We start from the raw sequence: 14,716 nt of genomic DNA, 5'->3' as shown, positions 1-14,716 counted from the left end.
CCGGCTGAGAGCCGTTCTATAGACATGCGTGTGGCATCTTTTTGTGCAGGTCTCAGTTTCCAGTGACTGGACACCAGCCCCATTCTGCCTCTGCCCGGCCCCTGTATTAGGCCACTGCCAGTGTGCTGACTGCACCAGCCAGCTGCTGCCCCATCAGTCATGTTTCAGGTTGCCAGCACTGCCCTGAACCCTATGTCAGGCCTCTTCTACCCTGCTTGAGTCTGTCCCATGGGCCAGGTCACTGTTACTCTGCCTATGTCTGATTTGTGTCTTAATTTACCTTAAGGATTTCCCCCTCATCCTAACTCATAAAAGACATTTTAATAAGCATGCAGCCTTGGAAATGAGGGAGCTATGCAATATTAACAAAGCAGTTCTGATAGAGTAGCAAGCAGGCCTACTTCCAGTGCAATCTGTATAACGCAACTCCTCCCGTGAAAGCTGTGAATAATACATTTTTGTGGAGGACCAGGAATGTCCCCTTTGGGGATCTGTGGGGGAGGCAGGATTCTGAGGATCTTCTGCTTGAAAGTCTAGCAGAAAGATTGGACTGTCTGTCTCTAACCCTCTGGGGAATCATCAAACTCCTGACATACTGGGATGCAATGTATGATCAGAACAGGCCAGCGTTATTCACTCTCCTTATTCTAAGTTACAGCCCAGCCTTCCAGACTAAGTGTCAGGAAGCATCTCTTCCTGCCTATCTCATGCATCTCTTCATATTCCCCTAGGGTCCTGCCTGATTTAGTATTAGTTTGGAACTGTCCCACTGCCCTGCAATACGATGGAGATTTTGCTTCTAGTACGCTGGTAGCCTTTAGACAAAGTCACCTGAGATTGGCCAAGGAGATATCAGATAGCATTGACTGCCCTTGGTAAACCAAGAGGCCCTGTGGGACTATTCCAGATGACACCATTTTTAGTGGCTGTGTATACTCTGTATTTCTGGAGGGGCTAAGATAGGCTGGTTTTGTGCAGCTGTTGCGTATCTAATCCTCAGGCGACTTGGAGATTTGTTGTGCATCTGACAGGGGGCTCCATATTCAAAGCAGTTTGGAGGAATACAGTAATCCCTTACTTACACTATAGTCTCATTAAGATGATCCTAACAGCTACTCCCAAATTGATGTCTTTTTGGTTTAGTGCTCCATGGATAGCAATATAATTTTATTTTGGTGTTGATGCTTAATTGTAAATCATTCAGAATGTCTACGAAATTATCCAAACAGGAATGCACTTCCTAGAGAAGAAGGATTATCCAACAGTTAGAGCACTACCCTAGGCCATGTGTTGTGTTCTATGTGATTTTTCAAGTCTATTAGCCTTTCTGGACCCCAGTTTCCCACCAGTAAAATAATGCACTAGCACTAGGCATACACATCTTGCATACACCATGATCTAGAAGGATCAACAGTTGCCCATTACTACTTCCTTATCTCACTAGGGCATTGTGAGGACAAACACATTAAAAGACTGAAGCTCAGAAACTACAGTGATGGGGCTCACCTTAACCAGCAAACCTGGGGAAACAGTCTGTGCCATTCACTCTACCCAAGAGGAATAGTTCAAATAATAATGGGCCTGAGAACCATGTACCAAGCATCCTGAAATGTGGATTAGCTTTACAAATAAGTGTGTGATGTGTAGACTAGAATTCAAGTGCAAGATATTATACTTCTTTATCACTTATACTGTCATGCAGCAAGAATTCAGCAAGCGACTGTGGACACAAGTCATGAAGAATTTAGGGTATTTTTTAGTAGTATTTTAAGTAGCACAAATAATTAACTGCCACAGGTATTAACCAAAAGTATAATAGCACAGCAACTATTTAACATATATGTGAAATGATGGTGAAATAAGTGGGTAATTAATCTACAGCTTAAACTGAGTAAGGTGTGAAGGCTAAATAAGGAAAATATAAAAATATATATAAAATGAAGTGGGTATTAGAATAGCACTGTGAGGAAAAAAACAGCATACAAGTAACTGCCTACTAAACACCATTATCTCACCTGCTTTGGGTCTTTTCCCTTAAAGGTTTATGTGAGGACTACAAATGGTTATCATTCTGTATTGCTTTCCTCAGCTTTGTCACATCACCATCATGCTCTTCTACTTGAACTTGTAGATGCAGCTACTTTATATCTATCTACCTCACCTGTTTGTCATGACTTATTACACAGAGGACTCCCGTATACTGTAACTGCCATCCTTTATGCTTTGCATTCATACTTCAAACCTGTTCCAATCACAGCGGAGAAACAAAACCATGATTTATGTGACCCATCATAACTGAGCAACCACAGTTGTACTATTAAAATGAGCTTCAGATTAAACAACATTGCAAACGATGCTTATGCTCAGTTTCAAGACAACGGCAATCTGTTTGTTTGTATTATTTAAACAGAAGCAGATGGACAAAAGTCCTACAGATTACTGGCTAAGATCTAGACTGGGAGCATGTACAACAGATAATTTGCACTCATTTTATCAACTCATTAGAAACGCTTATAAATTGATGAACTTCTAGTCCAGTGGTGGCTAACCTTTTGGGCAGGCATGCCACCAGTTAACACCTGCCCTCCCGCCCCATCATCCCCCTTCCCTGAGTGCTACTCTAACCTTTACCCCCCAGAGGCATACCTGGGCTTGAATAGAGCAGAGTAGGGGCAGGACACTAACTTTTGGCAGTCATGCTGCCTATCATAGCAAATTGACCCTTCCTTGGCTCTGAAAACATCCACAGGTTTATATGGCAAGCAAGAATCCAAAGCCTCTAATTTAGCAGCTGATCCTGCCCCACTCTCCTCCAGGAGGCTTAAGCCCATGCCTCCCTTTACAGAGTGCCCAGGGCTTGCATGTCATACACAGCAGTTGCTCATGCCACTTGTGGTGCATGTGCCATGGGTTGTCCACCCCTTGCTCTAGTGTCTAGTAGGCCTGTGTGAAGCAGCAAGTATTCAGTTCAGATTTGGATTCGGCCAATTTGGAAGACAGTGATTTGATTCAGAGATTCGAATCACTGTCCCGATTCCATTTGGCCGAATCAGATCCAAAAGATTTGGTGCTGCTTCAGCAATTCGGCCATAGACTAAACAGGCAGCTGACACAGCTGCCTTCAGCTGGTAAGCCTGTTGAGGTTGGAGAAGGGAGGAGTGGGGCTGGAACAAGCTACCCAGCCAGGGTGGAGAGTCACGTTACTCAGGGGGGAGAGCGCGGGATGCAGGCATGGCAGCGCTCAGAGTGGGGGCTCTGCCCTGCTGCCACTTGCCCAGCCAGCGTGGGCAGCTTGTCCCAGCCCCAGCCCCAATCCCTCCATCCCCCATGCCTCTTCCCTCCCCTCTCCCCCAACCCTACCAGAATAGTGTGTCAGCTGCCTACTTAGCCTATGGCCGAATCACTGAATCTTTTCCAAATCAATTCAGAGAGCTTCGAATCGATTTGGATTTGGAGATTTGGTCCCCGAATCAGGCCGAATCTCCTCCTAATTGAACTGCCTACCAAAACTTTGCACAGCCCTAGTGTCTAGTCCAGGGGTGGCTGATCTCTGGCATGAGCAGCTTCTGTCTGTGGCATGGAGCAAACCAGGGAGTGGATGACAGTTTCTAGGGCAGGACAGCAGAACAGGAGATAAGACAGGAGGTAAGGAATAGGGTAGGAAGCAGAAAACCCAGAGCAGAAGATTGGGCAGAATAGCATTCAGGAATGGTGCCACGCTAATTTGTGGCATGTCTGCCAAAAAAGGCTGGCCCCTACTGGTCTGGTTTAATATCTGACCATGCCACGGTTGTTCTTCCCTGTAATGCTTTGCCTGGTCTACTTTCAAAACACCCAAAGCATTTGGGAATCCACTCCCCTATGTTTTCACAACAGGTGTTTTCTTGCTGTTCAAAGTGATAAGATGTGTATCAGATTTGTAGTTTATTTGTCCGTGTCTTTTATTGCCGTTCATCACTGTTTAGCTGGATTATAAGCTATACCACCATAATCAATCATAACAGTAGGCTATTGAGCACAGCAAAGGAACACCAGATTGCCTCCTTGACAGCAGGCATTCTTTCACCTTGTTTTGTTACACTTGAAGAGAAAAGCCACTGAAATCATCTTAACATACGCACTGTAGGAAGGGGAAGAGATAAATTAAGTTGTAAACAACAGTGGAAAAGCTACATCTGAGTAGTCTCTCAGGTCAAATTTCTGCTGTTCCAGGGATTTATCTCTGTCAATCTAAACGTCTGGAAAACCCGATATTTCAATGACACAATTATTACAGGTCAAAGCAAACCATGAGATCCTTGGCGTACAAATGGGGTTTTATGCATTCAAGGGTTAAGTTGAAGCCAGAAAGTGTTGGGACCAAGCTTCAGCCCAAGACGTGGAAAATGCCATCTGGTGCCCCCATCTCCAAGGTCCTGGAATTAGGTCCTCCAGCTGTAAATCTGTCTGTGGTTTTATTTTAGATGAGGCTATTGAGATAGGCATGAACCAGAGCATGACAACTCAGAAACAGGGCACTGCTGCCAGACTGCCTATACATAGGCTCAGCTTTGGGGGGCGAGAATGTTTTAATTATAACGGTTCCCAGAGAGCCACTATAATTAAAGTGCCTCACTGTTGCACGCATTAAGCTCCTGCAGGTCTTAAAATACCCGCAGGATACTATCTAAGCCTCGCTGGATGAGATTTAGTTAAAGCACTCCAGAGGCCATTTTTTAAACCTGTGGGCACTTATACACATGACGATTAGTTGCAGTTAATCAAGTCTACTCTGATGCATTCTAATTAGAACATGAGCCAGAACACAGGCAGCCAGAAGAGTATCTAGTGATTTAACCTGGCCTTTTCCTTCCCGACTGCTCCTTACTAACAGCCCTCTGGCTCTGCTGAACTCACCCGTACGTTGCCCTGAATCAAATGTTGTCATTTTACATATTCCTCTTGTGAGAGCCGCACAGCCAAAGTCTAGCACAAGGAGAGAATACTTTCACAGCTTCCTGTTGTCAAAAAACTTTAGCAGAACAAGCTGTGATCTAAAAACAGGGGTTTTCCACAAATAGAAAAAAAACGTCTGCCTGGACTAACATAGAAACAGACTTGCTAACTTGAAATGCCTTGATAAATGTTTCTAGATTAGCTGGTTTACTACTTACTGTCTCTCACACAAACCTTCTGTAACAGAGGTAATAGATTATAAACTGACTCAGTTTAACCCCTAGCTTTCCAGTGCAAGCTTCACTCACATGGTTCAAATCCCTGTCTGTTTGGATGTGACGAGCAGGAAGGTCCAAGAAGGAGTTATTTCCTTTTGAGTTGATACTCAGTTCTTTGCTCAAGTACAGAAAAGCATTTTTCCAGGATTATAACAAAAACTGCCATTCCCTGCTGATCAACAGATCTATAGTTTGAGTCAGAGGCTTGAGCTAATCAGTAGAAATCAGAAGAGATCTGATACTTTGGGTCATGCCAACTCCTTGATATGAATAGAAATACAATCAATAGGGCATAAAAGCAGAGACCTTGAACATGGTTCATCTAACACTCACACCTGATGTATTTATTTGAGTTCTTTTATGAAAAGTAGTGGAGAAACAACAAGAGGATTTCACCTAAAGAAGTGACTAGGATGGAAGAGGATGTAAAATAGGATAGAGAAGAAAATGATGAATTATTTCTCAGAAAATCCATGTCAATAAGAGCTGAAAGCTCAGCTAGGCAAATATTTCAAGACATCCTAAATAAGCACAACTTTTCATTCAAAATCATTGTAAATGTCTTGATTCAAAGCCAAAGAAACTGTACTGTCTTTTTATTTTCTGAAGCAAGTCAGGTTGAGTTCTCAGAATGCTGCTCTCAGTAAAGTTATTTCCCCCTTTTTGGTGTGGAAGTGATCAAAATGAGATTTACCTGTTTTGACTCACAATCAAAATACTGCAAGATGCATCTTTTCAGATCCAATGTTGAGGGAATTAAGTACTGGGAGGAGTGGAGATGATTCTTTATTGCTTTGCATTTCATGTAATTATTTATACCAGTGCAATGGAAATAAAGTGGGAGTAAAAATTAGTCAACGAAAATTAATTGTTCTACCTTCTCTTTGAACTAGTGTATGCAACGACATGCAAAATAAAGAAACAGATCCTTAATACTGTATAAGTACATCCATAAAAAGTGAGCATGATCTTGCCTCTGAGACTCTTGGTTAGGCTGTCATAGATTTCAGAGATTGAAGAGAGTGCAGAAGCAAGTACTAATCTCATGTCATCTTTGCTAATCAGTATGATGCACCTGTTGACCAAGAAATACCAGCCAGTTCTGTCTCCTGTTCCTCACATTTCCGTTTGCAAACAGAACAAAACCTTGGCTGTCTTAATGGGATTCAAAAATTTAAGTAGTAGTTTCTTTTTTTTGAGTGTGAAATTTTTGCTGAGGACACAGATTCATGCCTCAGCTTCCATATATTAGTATCAGTGCCATCAAGGACTGCCAGGCAGCTACTTTGATAAATAAGCCTTATGGAGAAGAAAAGGAGATTGGGAGGAGGGAAAGAGTGGGAGGCAGGAAGTAGATGTCAGTTTATTAATGGCCGTCTCAGTACGTAGAAGAAAGGTGCAGAGCACCATCATCATGCTTTGATGTATGGAGAAACTTGATCGTGTCAGCTGTCCAATTTATTTTGCTGCTTTCTGAGATGCAAAATATCCTATGACGAACGGTCCTGGGTGAACCAGAAGGTAGAGTCATGAATGGTGCGAATTTTCCTACCGCATTTTTTTCATAATACAGGAAAATTTGCTGTTATCAATATAGCGGGGGAGCACAATTAAATCGTGGTCATCTGATCATACAGATCGTTAAGGAATGAGTGAAACCCGAGTGACAGAAATCTGGACACTTTCTTCTGAATCATCACTGAACAAATAACCTTGCACTGAGCTACAAGGGACTGTGTTCCAGATGAGATAAAATTCATGTCCTTACCGGTCTTGGTTATAACAGACCCCTGGAACTTGAACTCTGTCTTAGTGGCTCCATATTTTGCCTGCCTAGAAAAGTATGGCTGGAAGGGACTTTAGGACACCTAGCCCACCTTCTGCTCAAGCCGGGATCGTCCCTATTTAAACCTTCCTATGCAATGCTCCTTCAGTTTTACATAGTACCTATTCTGAATTATCACCTACCATCACTGCGTGCAGTTAAAGAGTAGCTAAGAGCATGCAGTTAAAGAGTAGCCAGAGATGGCTGCATTTTAGTCCTGAATGAAAATATCCTACATGCGTTGTATCAGATACAGCACACATAAGAGCTTTGGAAGTCTCCAAAATGAAATGTTATATAAAGTTTATGTTATATAAAGTGCCATCACAGTTTACCTCGGTGTCAGATTGTGCAAGTTCAGAATCAAGCCTGTTTTTAAATAAGGACCTCATGCAAGCTCACTTTTAAAAGTAGTAATGCATGATAACTGAAAGGCCAAAGTTATGGTAGCCATGCAGTACAGTACATGGCAAAAATAAAGGAAAAAGGGCAACATAATACAGCCCCCATGGAGCTCAATTACTTCTGACTCATCCTCCCAAATGAGTTCTTTGCCTTCATAAATCAGAGGGAACAGAAGCACTTGTACTGCTGAGATAGAAGGTAATTATTCCAGCACAGTGTGAGGGGAAGTACACATGCTAATGGCTTCAGCTTGCAGGACTGGGATTGCATTGGCAGAAAGAAAAATGTGCTCTTAAAATTGACTTGCTCCATGGAATGACAGACGTATCTGCCACATTCTTGCTCGGCTCCTTCGACGCGATGGATTCTGAACAGGTATCATGATGCATATGTCTAGGAATCAGGAGAGAAAGAGAGGTAGGAATACCAAATCCAGCCTCTGTGCATGCAGTTGAGCTACATGACCCTTGAGGGCCCTTCAATCTATGACTATGATTCACTTTGCCAAGAAAGCTTGAAATCTAGAAGCCAGAAAAAGGCAGGATACACTGGGAGATCCCCATGAGTCTACCTGCCTTAGATCCTTTTAAAATGCTTTAATCTAGCATGTCTCTTTGGGGAATACAATCAAAGAAATGCATTTTTAGTGAGCATCATACATGGGTTTTTGGTAGATCATGAGTAATGTTCCATACATGGGGGGGAAATGGAAGAAGGTATGAAGATGTGAGTAGGTAAGGAAAAGGAGGAGCCATTATGTGAAGGGAATGAGAAAGGCATGTCATGTAATCCATATTGTAGGTTGGCTCAAAATTTGATGACAAGAGCAAGAAACTGGTCATGTTGACAAATGGAGAGTCAATAGAGCAGTTCAGTGGAACAAACCAAGCCCCTCTTGGAAAGGTGATCCTTCTGGCTGCTTCCTTTGGTGGTTGATATCTAATAAAGCACAGGAGGAGAGGATGGCAGCAGACAATGTAGGGCTGAAAAACGTTTCAGTCATCTGTATAGAGAGGGAAGCGCCGATTTATAATTTCAAAATCCTGGGATAGAGCTAGAGGTCTGAAATGGCAGGCACTTCAGTAAAGGATCTGGATAGTGAGTTGATAACATAATATAAAGACTCATTCATTCGTTGGTCAGATCAGTCCCAGCTCTTGAACCCACCTGACAGCACTTTGCAATAAGTGGGTCTGAATAAAGTTCCTTGCAGTCAGGTATCCACACTGCAAAAGCCACTATCACAAAGACAGCCCCTTGCTTTCAGTGTCAGTGGATAGGCAAAGGACTAAATAGGCCATGGAGAATGATTTCCCATCCTCCTGTGCCCCAGACCTGGGTTGGAAATATCAGGACTCAGGTGCACTGTCCTTATGCCATATCGATTGTGTGGATAAACAGAGACATCCACTCTCTAGGAAAGATGTTCCGGCCAGCAGGAGAAAGCTCCAACATGACAAAGGTAACTTCTCAGCCAGGGTAACAATGCACATAGAAGCCTAATATGCTTTTCCAGAGAACAAATCAGGGATGTAGGACAGAGTGACAACCTTTTGTTAGAAGAATCTTTGTACTGACTAACCTAATCTGTTCCAAGCATTAGATACAAAACATTCATCCTGCCATTGTCATACCAAAGAAAAGCCCTTTAACATGCCTTAAAAAAAACCAAAGAGCCAAAAGACGATCCATTCACTCTGTCTTTTCTTTAGCGAGCCTCACAGTCCATCTAGAACACAAGGAGAGCTGTAAAGCAGCCTTCACAGCTAATGTGTCTTCGGAGACCTTTCTGGGAACCTTTCCATTTTCTGGTCTCCCTGCAGGACCTCAGGGAATGTATCTGAAGAGCAGATTTGCATATCAGACAGCAAGACGAGGCCAATGGGCCCAATTTTCAAATCTCACTTACACCAGTGTAAACTTGGAGTAATGTGGGTTTAAAGCCTACTAGGCTATGTATCATGGCTACATGATGAGTTTAAAAAATACACAGGGCTCACAGCTGTGCTGCTTCTAAACCGCATTTAATTGGACTACCTGGGAAACTTTCTTTTTTCTCATCCTAGCTGGAGGTTAGCTTGGTCTCATCTGCCTCATTACTAGAAGATCCTGAGCGAAATGCACAACTTCAAATGCCAAGCTCAAGATTTTTAAGGGTTATTCTCTTAAACCAATATTCTTTAGAAAATCCAGGATATTTCTGTAACCTTTCCAAAAGCATGCAGATTTGGATTGAAAAAAAAAAACAAACCTTTGCTACTCCTACAACTCTTATGCATACCATAAAGCATACAAATCCTCCTTGCAGAGTAAAGTTATCTGGCATGAAAAGCATATAGTTAAATACTTTCTTCAGTAGTACTTTATATGTGCCACTGGACCAGAAAGATATTTGATCAATCTGTGTGCAGTAGGTCAAAGCTCATGTGCCTTAATAGGAAAGGGGCTTTATCTTGGATTTATTAATTCACAAACTTAGTTCTTGGCAGATTGATTTTTTTTCTATTAACTTTGCCCTTTCCAATTTTTTTAATTAAAATTACTCGAGGAAAGACAATAGCCGAGGAAAAATTTTAGGTCAAGGATTCCCAAGTCCTAACATTTGCTTGGTTGAAGAGTTTAATTCTACATCATCTTTTTCTTTTCTTTTTTTTTTTTTTGGAGAACAGAGCTGAAATTTTCAAAGCAGAATGCAGCAGCTAATTGAGATTTCTGCCCCTAATACTCTAGGACTTTTTTGTTAGTCCTAAACTGAAAGGGAAATTTTGCGAGTATAGAACAGCTGATAAAATGTTAATACCAGAGAATGAAAAGCGGGGGGGGGGGAAATTGAGAAGTGTGTTTCTAATAAACATTTATATTTTGAGATGCTCCTTCCAGATTTATAAGAGTCACCTATAATCCATGGATTTGTAAAAATGAACTAGAAAGCCTAAAGTAAAACATGAAAGGAAAATAGTATGTGGGAGGAAGGCATACGGAATAACTTTACATATGCATAAGAATATAGCCCAGTTAAACCAAGAACCACCTACCCTTACAAAATCCACTTACTGCCCTATCTAAATCTCCCCCACAAGTAATTCTGGAACTAAAATGTTAATAATAATTACAAAACTAGTGGAAGTCCAACTATTTTAGCAATATAACCTTATGGGAGCACAGCAACATTTTGAGTGACGTACAGTCCCAACAGGCCACATAACCAATCTGTCTCATATCTACATAAGCATGCAGCAAAAAATTCTTGTTGAAATATGTTGCTTTTCTTACTAGAAGAGCCATCTGTCCGTCTCGTAGACAACAGTAAATGATGACTTCTCTAGCATGCATGTGTGGGAGCAACACATACACCTTTACACTTGCATTTGTTAGCACTGGCCCCACCAAACACTAAATTGTTAGGTCAGATGAGACGACATTCAGAAGTGAGAACAACGGAGGCATATTAGAATACAGGCCACCTAAAGACAGATAAAAAGCCCAAGGCTGAATCAGTTCAGTCTTTGCAGGTTATTCTAAACTGCCCAAATTAAATTGAAACAGAAGTGAACAGACATTTACCTTTGATCCAGGAAATGCAGCCACATGCTTGCTCAGGCCTGAAGCAGGGAGAAGGGTGGGGGTGCTAGAACACAGCTCTCTGGCTGTGTGTTCACTTCCTCTTCCTGCTGCCCCTGAGGTCTCTGGGATTTGCAGCCCAGAATTACAGCAGCAGGACTCCGCAGGGTTGCTCATCAGTCACTTCTTCCTGCTTCCAGGTGTGCTTCTGGGATTTGTAGTCCACACTTGCAGCCAGCATTAAGTTAGGGGGTTAAATACCTCTTCCCCCACTTACCCTGGCTCCAGATGCCAGCCAGGGGGAGGCAATCCCTCCCGTAGACTGGGCTACATCCCCAGCCAGGCTTGTCCCCCATCCCCTTGTCAGCCAACCCTCACTGCTCCAGTTAGGGAACAGGAGGGTGCGGCCAGCCCTGCTCTCCAGAGCAGGCAGCACAGCATGCTGGGATGCTGGGGGACTTTGATTTAACTTGAAATCAGGAAGGGACAGAAGTTCCATAAACTGGTTTGACCCAAATCAGTTAAGTCTGGTACTACATTCAGCCAGGTTTATCTTAAACCAGTTTCAACCATTTTGAAACTGGTTTATGTGCACCGAGCTTCTGTTCTGTTACAGGTTTAAACCAATTTCTAATCATTTAAACTGGTCTATGTACAACTTCTGTACCTAGCCAGAGACTTATTCTGGCTCCAGTGGCATTGAGAACTTCCTTCCGTTTAATACTGTCCCTCCAGTGGGTAGATCCTGAACTTATCCACAATGGTTTTTTTGAAGACAGGAAATATATGGTCCCATTAATAATTACAGAGCCAGCAAAAAAGCAGAGATTTTCAGAGTAAACACATGGAGTCAAGAGGTCAGAGAAAGAGCAAGAGAGAAGCAAAATGGAATAGCAAAATGGATACAGGTGCACCAAGATAAAGGTGCCTTACACAGATATAGCTTGTCCCCATTCTTTTATGGGAATAAACAATAGTTGTATAAACCACTGTAGTGTGCTCAGTTAAACCACTGTAAGAGGTTAATTTTAATTAAATTGGTATCATTAAAACAACACAACTTTTGTATGTGGAAAAGTCCACGGAGGATCTGATTTGTGACCCATCCCAGGTGGTTTAAAGCTGATCTATATGCAGCAAGAAGATTAAAATTCAAACAATGTGTTACTATAAGTAAAACACACAGTATGACTTGAAAGAAGTGAACCACCTTATGTTTTCCAACATTTATTTACAGCCTATCATGGCACTTGCAGAAAAGTTCTGAGCTTCACGTGACACTGTCTGTGACAAGGTTTTCAGTAATACGTATTTCAGGTGCTTGGAAAAATTGCTTAGGCACACAGAAGAAAAAATATCCCCCCTATCGGCTTCCTGTGTAATCCTCACAAGCGTCTCCTGGCCCCATCTTCTATTTAAAATGTTTAAGCCAAAACCTGCCCACATGTAACTATAAGTTCTAATGCAAACACTTTCTCTCACCTCTTTCTACTAAGCCTCACGGGGAGTACAAGTGAGTCTAGCTGTAACTTTATTAAAGGCTAGTGCATGTTTCTTTGCAAATATTTACTTGGGCACTGACCCCTGAAATAAACCTAACTCCTCCAACTGCTGATGCAGTCAGTTTTGCATTGATGGAGTAAGATTCCTTGCAGAATGGGGACTCCAGATTTTCTCTCTCTTTCCAGGAATTCAAAACCATGGTAATGATTAATAGTTGACTTATGCTTTAGGCTGGGTTTCTCAAAGAACCCCAAGGGAATTAGGTAATCAACAACTAGATAGGTATCAGCACCTTTGAAAATCCCTGCCCCTAGACCTCACAGAAATGAGCTGTATATAGCATGGATAGAAAGGCAGACTAGGTTGCGTTAAACAAATCAAGCAGTAGATTACAACTCACTTTCCCTTTGGCACGCATTCCATGATTTGCATTTTGCATAGTAAATAGCAGCTGTGACGTTTGACTTCCAACTGTCCCACACTCTGGTGTTCTCCAGATTATGCCCATTTTACCCTGACACCCACTAAAATTGCCACAGGGCAGAAGAGTGAGCTTTTTGATCCTACAGAGTATCAGTATGAGTGTGTTAGCTGCGCAAAACCCTTTCTTGAACAGCTTCTGGAGCTGAACTCTCAAATCTTATGAATCTCCCAGGCCAGTAAGGCATAACCAGGTGGCCACTGCAACATTTGGTGCAGTGTACTAACGACAGCTTATTTCCTGATTAAAAGGGCCCATCCAAGAAACAGTGTTGAATAAAAATGAGATGCATCATTGCAAGCTGAAAAATAAAAATAAAACTTGGTTGGCCATGAAGGGAAGGAGGAGGAATAGTGTGTGGAGGTAACAGGAAAGAGATAAGAGTCATGTCAGACCAAAGCCAGAAGTCCTGGACAGTGAGGGATGTTGGCCTGTTCACAGCGCTTTTGGGCTCTTTAATATAACTATAGCGTTCTAGGATGACAGCGCAGTGGGTGCAAGAAAATACTGCAAGTACTGGCGGCAGAAAATACGACAGATGGATGGAGAGAGGAAAAAAAGCTTGCGGGAGATGTGCACATGTCTTGAATTCTACCTCACATGTAAATGAAGTTTCAAGAGACCTGAAAATGAGAGAACTTCTGTTAATACAAAGCACTGACCTTTTTATTTCTGTTTGGTTTCTTTCTTAGCAAAGTGTCTGGTTATCCTTTCCAAATTACTATAGTCAGGCCCTTCTGTAGAAATTAGCATTTCCCAGGAGTCACCTAAAAAGAATGAACCTAAGGTTCAACTGCAGAGCAAATGGCAAAGAAAAAAAAGAAAATTGAATATTCAGTATGTAATACACAACAGAGATAAAATCTTCTCATAAGTGTTCACAATGCAGAGTAGGTACCTTCCATTAAAAACATATTTAAAACTGCCATACCATCCCCGCCCCAAGATTATCCACTGTAACCACACAACATACATATACAGTTTATTCATTTAGAACCAAGAATGATGATGGAAATATCAACATTTCCAAATATTTACATCAAAGCTAGGTAATTTTCACATCAATCCTTATCATCATCAAGAGCAGTGGTGAAGGTGAGACATGGGCAAGTAAGAAGGCAGAAGGTTAACTTCCATCATGCACCAAATGGCAATCTGGTTTTTCCCATCTGAGAAGTTCCAATGACTATAATTCTAACATTGGCTATGGAGATGGAAATCACAAATAAGAGAATGAAGGCAAGGTAAGCAGATGAACAGTCTTGCTGAAATCAATCGGACTCTACTCACATATTATATGTAAGGTATGTGCTTAATTATCTTGTTGAATGAGGGCCCAGTGGCCTGACCCAAAGAACATTAAGGTCGTTGCAAACAGTCACATTGACTTGAGTGTGGTTTGATTTAGGATCTAAGATGCACTGGTTACAAGGGGAACCGCTAACATTTTGCAGAAGATTCACGATAGACTTCCTGAAAAAGGACTTGTACAGCATTACATATACAACTTATCCTTTCTGAGCACCACGAAGACCAAATCAGGATAAATATTACTGGATAATTACCATGCTCATTTCTTACATGAACAAGATGCATAAGCAGACCTTTCTAGGAGTGACAATGGTGATTTCAGCAGAAGAACCATGGTGCCATTAAGCGAACAACTGATTGGATCGGTAAACATATCTTAGACCCAGGAGTGATATTCAGAGAGCAAAGGTAAAACAG

Source organism: Crocodylus porosus, unplaced genomic scaffold (genome assembly GCF_001723895.1).
Source record: "Crocodylus porosus isolate Cpor-Errol unplaced genomic scaffold, CroPor_comp1, whole genome shotgun sequence".
NCBI classification, from domain to species: Eukaryota; Metazoa; Chordata; order Crocodylia; family Crocodylidae; genus Crocodylus; species Crocodylus porosus.
This window is presented reverse-complemented; position numbering follows the sequence as displayed.